Below are 6,979 nucleotides of genomic sequence, written 5' to 3'. Positions count from 1 at the left end.
AAGCTGGTTGTTGTTGTCTCTAATTGGAGGCCATATTTAGTTGATGTTTGTTTCACTTGTGTTTGGTGGGTGATTATCTTTTGAGTAGTGTGTTTACCTCTCTGCGTCACGGTTTGTTGTTTTTTGAATATTTAGTTTATTTATGTATTGCCTTCAGTTTCACAGTTATAATAAATATGTGGAAAACAAACGCTGCATCTTGGTCCTCTTCTTCAGACAGCCGTGACAGATCCTTTATCCCTATCACAGTTTAATACATTTACAAAGTAGTCCTCTATCCCTATCACAGTTTAATACATTTACAGAGTGAACCTCTATCACAGTTTAATACATTTTTCAGAGTGAACCTCTATCCCAGTTTAATACATTTACAGAGTGAACCTCTATCACAGTTTAATACATTTACAGAGTGATCCTCTATCACTATCACAGTTTAATACATTTACAGAGTGAACCTCTATCACAGTTTAATACATTTACAATGGGATCCTCTATCACTATCACAGTTTAATACATTTACAGAGTGATCCTCTATCACAGATTAATACATTTACAGAGTGAACCTCTATCCCAGTTTAATACATTTACAGAGTGATCCTTTATCACAGTTTAATACATTTACATAGTGACCCACTATCACAGTTTAATACATATACAGAGTGAACCTCTATCACAGTTTAATGCATTTACAGAGTGATCCTCTATCACTATCACAGTTTAATACATTTACAGAGTGAACCTTTATAACAGATTAATACATTTACAAAGTGATCCTCTATCACAGTTTAATACATTTACAGAGTGAACCTCTATCACAGTTTAATACATTTACAGAGTGATCCTCTATCACTATCACAGTTTAATACATTTACAGAGTGAACCTCTATCACAGTTTAATACATTTACAATGGGATCCTCTATCACTATCACAGTTTAATACATTTACAGAGTGATCCTCTATCACAGATTAATACATTTACAGAGTGAACCTCTATCCCAGTTTAATACATTTACAGAGTGATCCTTTATCACAGTTTAATACATTTACATAGTGACCCACTATCACAGTTTAATACATATACAGAGTGAACCTCTATCACAGTTTAATGCATTTACAGAGTGATCCTCTATCACTATCACAGTTTAATACATTTACAGAGTGAACCTTTATAACAGATTAATACATTTACAAAGTGATCCTCTATCACAGTTTAATACATTTACAGAGTGAACCTCTATCACAGTTTAATACATTTACAGAGTGATCCTCTATCACAGCTTAATACATGTACAGAGTGATCCTCTATCACAGTTTAATACATTTACAAAGTGATCCTCTATCACAGTTTAATACATTTACAGAGTGATCCTCTATCACAGTTTAATACATTTACAGAGTGATCCTCAATCCCAGTTTAATACATGTACAGAGTGATCCTTGTCGTGTCTTTGGCTATGCCGGATTAAGTGATAAGACATGCTAACCTATAAAATTCTCTCTGTAATTAATATTACCTGATTAAGCTAATCATGTAAATGTAATTAACTAGAAAGTCGGGGCACCACGGAAGAACGTTTATAGAGCCGTTATCTTCCGAATAAACTCTTAAAATACTTGGTAATATTTTACTTCGATGGCAGTCAATATTAAACTGTAGATGTATGGATTTTTTTATGTAGCCTTTTGTTTTCTATTTATACAACCTGCCATCTACCCACCTGGGGACTGAGGGTTATGAGAGAACCCCCACATCACTAGCTTCTCTTTAAACAACCTGCCATCTACCCACCTGGGGACTGAGGGTTATGAGAGAACCCCCACATCACTAGCTTCTCTTTATACAACCTGCCATCTACCCACCTGGGGACTGAGGGTTATGAGAGAACCCCCACATCACTAGCTTCTCTTTATACAACCTGCCATCTACCCACCTGGGGACTGAGGGTTATGAGAGAACCCCCACATCGCTAGCTTGCATGTTCTGCAGCCTTGTAAAGATAAGGAGGGGATGACTAGGAGGCAGGTTGGCATTTATTGTCATGAATGTTGCCCTGGAGGCAGTTCAGCAAAGTGGTCACTAGCTGGAACAGACAGAAAGTAATAAAATCAGATTTTAATCCTAACCTCACTGCTCATTCTTCCCTTAAGTGGTGCACACACACACACACACACACACACACACACACACACACACACACACACACACACACACACACACACACACACACACACACACACACACACACACACACACACACACACACACACACACACACACACACACACACACACACACACACACACACACACACACACACACACACACACACACACACACACACACACACACACACACACACACACAGGGCTCCTGAGTGGTGCAGCGGTCTAAGGCACTGCATCTCAGTGCAAGAGGTATGACTATAGTCCCTGGTTCGAATCCAGGCTGTATCACATCTGGCCTTGATTGGGATTTCCATAGGGCAGCGCACATTTGGCCCAGCGTTGTCTTGGTTTGGCCGGGGTAGGCCGTCATTGTAAATAATTATTTGTTCTTAACTGACTTGCCTAGTTAAATAGACATTACACTTACATTTTAGTTTTTTGTGATGAAAGAAACAGAAGCTGAAATAAATTATTCTCTCTACTATTATTCTGACATTTCACATTCTTAAAACAAAGTGGTGATCCTAACTGACCTAAGACAGGGAATTTTTACTTTACTAGGATTAAATGTGAGGACTTGTGAAAAACTGAGTTTAAATGTATTTGGCTGAAGGTGTATGTAAACCTCTAACTTCAACTGTATATCTTTCACATTTGAATTATTTCTTGGGGGCCCGGCCGGGTTTAAATGCTTTTTTCAGTTTCATTCATTTGTATTTATACATCTGTATTTATTTATTGTAGTTTTTGCTGCTAAAAGGTTTTTGTTGTTGCCTAGACAACCTTATTTTCATGTTGATTCTTCGTATTCGGTGGGAGGAGCTTCAGCTCAATATTAGGAAGGTGTTCTTAATGTTTTGTACACACCAGAAACTGTTGAGCGTGAAAACCCAGCAGCGTTGCAGTTCTTGACACAAACAGGTGCATCTGGCACCTACTATCATACCCCGTTCAAAGGCACATTAATCTATTGTCTTCAACCTCTGAATGGCACACACACAATCCATCTCTCAGTTGTCTCAAGGCTCCAAAATAAATTTTTAACCTGTCTCCTCCCCTTTATCTACACTGATTAAAGTGGATTCATCTGGTCAGTCTAGGTCATGGAAAGAGCAGGTGACCTTAATCTTTTGTACACTCAGTGTATATTTGCCACAAGGATTATGATACCTGCCCCAATAGGATGTGGAATCAGTGTCAACGTGTTTTTTTTGGTACATTGGAATCAGTGTAAACATATTTTTGGTACTTCATCCTTGTGGCTTGGTGAGCTACACGTATAAAAGTGTTCCTCTTTCTCAAGCTGAACAGAACCTACAGACTACCACCTGTGATTCCTTCTCTGACAGGAAAAGATTACCATGGAGAAGTTGGCCATCCTTTTGCTTCTGAGTGCTGCCATTGCACTGGGCGATGCCAACCTGACCCAGCTCCTTGGTTTAGAACCCTTACTGAAGACTGAGGTGGAACAGACTCCTCCTGTTGAGGCTCAGGTAGCAGCAGTGCAGGAGGGGACAAAGGAAAGTTCATGTCCCTCAGACTGGCACCCATATGGATCACGCTGTTTAAAGTTTGTCAGCATTCAGCAGTCATGGGCAGATTCGGAGCAAAACTGTTTGGCACTTGGTGGAAACCTAGCATCCGTGCATAACCTTTTAGAGTACCGTTTCATGCAAGCACTGACAAAGGACACCAATGGCCACCTACCTGACACCTGGGTTGGAGGTTTTGATGCCGTCAAGGAGGGCTTATGGATGTGGTCAGATGGGACCAGATTTGATTACACTAACTGGAACACTGGTGAGCCCAATAACGCTGGAGAAGGAGAGGACTGTCTGCAGATGAACGCTGCAAGTGAGAAGCTCTGGTTTGATGTGCCCTGTGAGTGGAAGTTTGCATCGCTCTGTGCCAGAAGAATGTTTGCTAGGAAATGCCACAGCCACTTCACCTCCAGGGGTCAACTTTCTACACTTCAATACTCAAACCAAGATCCGTCACTCACTGCAGCTCACCAACATGACAAATAAAACATGTATTCACAAAAAAGCTATCCACCTATCTAATGATTAGCTAACGAGCCATATCTAACAGTTAAAAACAATGACAGAGGAATTTACAAGAGACAGCAAACAGCAAACATGTGGCTACCGAAAAAACTGCCTTTGAAGTTCAGTGCAGACTTTTATACTAAGTCATGATCTGCTGTTAGCTGGCTACTGTTTAGGTAGGCTAACCTTTCAGGTTAACTAACATTAGGCAAACTTGTGATGAAACTGTATGATGTTGCTGATCCTGCTTTTGAAATTAAAGATAAATGACAAACTATTCAGAGTGTTTTCTTCATTTGCTATTGCTTAACAAGTTGTCATGGCATCAGTTAGTCAATGGTAAGTTATTTTTAAACTAGAATAAAGACAATCTCTCAATGACATGAACCTGCATCACTAAAAATAATTGATACATTATCATAATGTTAATTATGAATGAGTAACTCTCTTCCTAACAGACCATTTGTTTCTGAATGGTTTAGATGCAGGAAATTAAAGTTATATAACTATTAACTAACATGAATTATCAGCTTTTTAAAATAATGTATTAATGCATTTATGGCTTAGTAAACACGCACACAATGAATAAATACTTAGTAGATATTAAATGAATTATTTATTTATTCAGGTTAACTAATGTACCCTTCTTGTAAAGTGTTGCCATTCCCTGTCTTTCATATCTGAGGCTAAATCCATGAGGCTGAGAAATGTGACAGGGAATGTGTCCAGAGAGAGAGTGAGAGAGTGAGAGAGAGAGAGAGAGAGCTATTCTATTTCTCCCCTGAATGAAGGACTGAAGATGCTCTGAGATTAAAAAGCAGAAAATAATGAAAAGGCGGAGTCACAGGGACAGAGAGTCCCTCACACATCAACGTGACAGCCAGTAGGGCTTTAGGAGGAGGGAGATATGAGGAGGAAGCTACTTCTATTGGGCAATTGTCGGAGGAAATTTGTTTGTGACACCAGGTTATATTAAAATTATACTTCACTTTATTTGCACCTACTACGCTTAAGGCGAGGTTAGCGTATACTGTAGGCTCACTGGTCAACAAGAGCAGGAAAGGACAGGGGACAGCAGAGAAGTACACGTTGAAGAAAGTGCAGTGTCAGAGACACAAATTAAATACAAACATCTGCTTTTCTCCATTAGAAGCATCAGAACTCATAAGGCGTTTGGATATGAAGCTTACATCATGCTTCTGTAACGTTCGTCGTGAGGAATGGACCAAGGCGCAGCGGGTTGAGTGCTCATAATTCAACTTTTAATGTGAACACTTAAACAAACAAACGATGAACGATGATAAGTCTTGAAGGCAACACACAGCAATACAAGAACAATCTCCCACAAATTACTAAAACAAACACATACCTATTTATAGAACCCTCTGATTTATAGAACCCCAACGAGAAAACACCTGCCTCCACTTGAGGGTCCAACCCCCAATTAACTAAACATAGAAATACAAATGACCCCTATTACTGGTCAGGACGTGACAGTACCTCCCCCCCCCCCCCCCCCAAAAGGTGCAGACCCCGGATGCACCTCACATAAATAAACAAAATCACCCCAAAAACAAAAATAAATCCCCTAAACTAAAGGGAGAGAAGGGAGGGTGGCAGCCGTCACTGACGGCTCCTGTGCTACACCCCCCCTTCCCAAACCTCCTATAGTGGAGGTGGCTCAGGCCTTAATCCCCTACCTGACCCAACCACCCCCACTGCATACCTCTGCCTGAGGCCAGTCACTAAAGACCTTGGACTGTACTCTATGAGCTCTGGACTGTAGGACGACTCTATGAGCTCTGGACTGTAGGCAGACTCACTCGGTTCCGAGCTGTAGGCAGACTCACTCGGTTCCGAGCTGTAGGCAGACTCACTCGGTTCCGAGCTGTAGGCAGACTCACTCGGTTCCGAGCTGTAGGCAGACTCACTCGGTTCCGAGCTGTAGGCAGACTCACTCGGTTCCGGACTGTAGGCAGACTCACTCGGTTCCGAGCTGTAGGCAGACTCACTCGGTTCCGAGCTGTAGGCAGACTCACTCGGTTCCGGACTGTAGGCAGACTCACTCGGTTCCGGACTGTAGGCAGACTCACTCGGTTCCGAGCTGTAGGCAGACTCACTCGGTTCCGAGCTGTAGGCAGACTCACTCGGTTCCGAGCTGTAGGCAGACTCACTCGGTTCCGAGCTGTAGGCAGACTCACTCGGTTCTGAACTATAGGCCCTCTCACTTGGTTCCGGACTGTAGGCCGTTTTACTCGGTTCCGGACTGTAGACCCTCTCTCTTGGTTCCGAACAGTGGGCCGTCTCTTTTGGTCCCGAACAGTGGGCCGTCTCTCTTGGTGCCGGACACTCTGGACGAGGCACTGTTGCCGGACACTCTGGACGAGGCACTGTTGCCGGACACTCTGGACGAGGCACTGTTGCCGGACACTCTGGACGAGGCACTGTTGCCGGACACTCTGGACGAGGCACTGTTGCCGGACACTCTGGACGAGGTACTGTCGTCAGAATCTCGGGCGTGGGCTGACGCACTGGAAGCCTGATGCGTGGGGCTGGTAGTGGAGGTACCAGACTGGGGACACGCACTTTAATGCTAGTGTGAGGAGCGGGAACATGACATAGTGGACTGGGCTGATGCACTGGAAGCCTAGTGCGTGGTGCTGGTACTGGAGGTATCAGACTGGAGACATGCACTTTAAGGCTAGTGTGAGGAGCAGGAACAGGATATACTGGGCCATGGGTAAGTACTGGAGGTCTGGAGCGC

General features: G+C 42.7%; 1 pseudogene; it reads left to right on the top strand.

The window, feature by feature from the left end:
* Positions 1-3,490: 3,490 nt before the first annotated feature.
* On the top strand, positions 3,491-5,951 carry LOC106591709 (ladderlectin pseudogene; annotated as a pseudogene).
* The last annotated feature ends 1,028 nt before the right edge of the window (positions 5,952-6,979 follow it).

This window comes from Salmo salar, chromosome 06 (assembly GCF_965601325.2).
Source record: "Salmo salar chromosome 06, fSalSal1, whole genome shotgun sequence".
In the NCBI taxonomy this organism is placed as follows: Eukaryota; Metazoa; Chordata; class Actinopteri; order Salmoniformes; family Salmonidae; genus Salmo; species Salmo salar.
The sequence above is the reverse complement of the archived record's forward strand: the minus strand, read 5'-3'. Positions and strand labels throughout refer to the sequence as shown.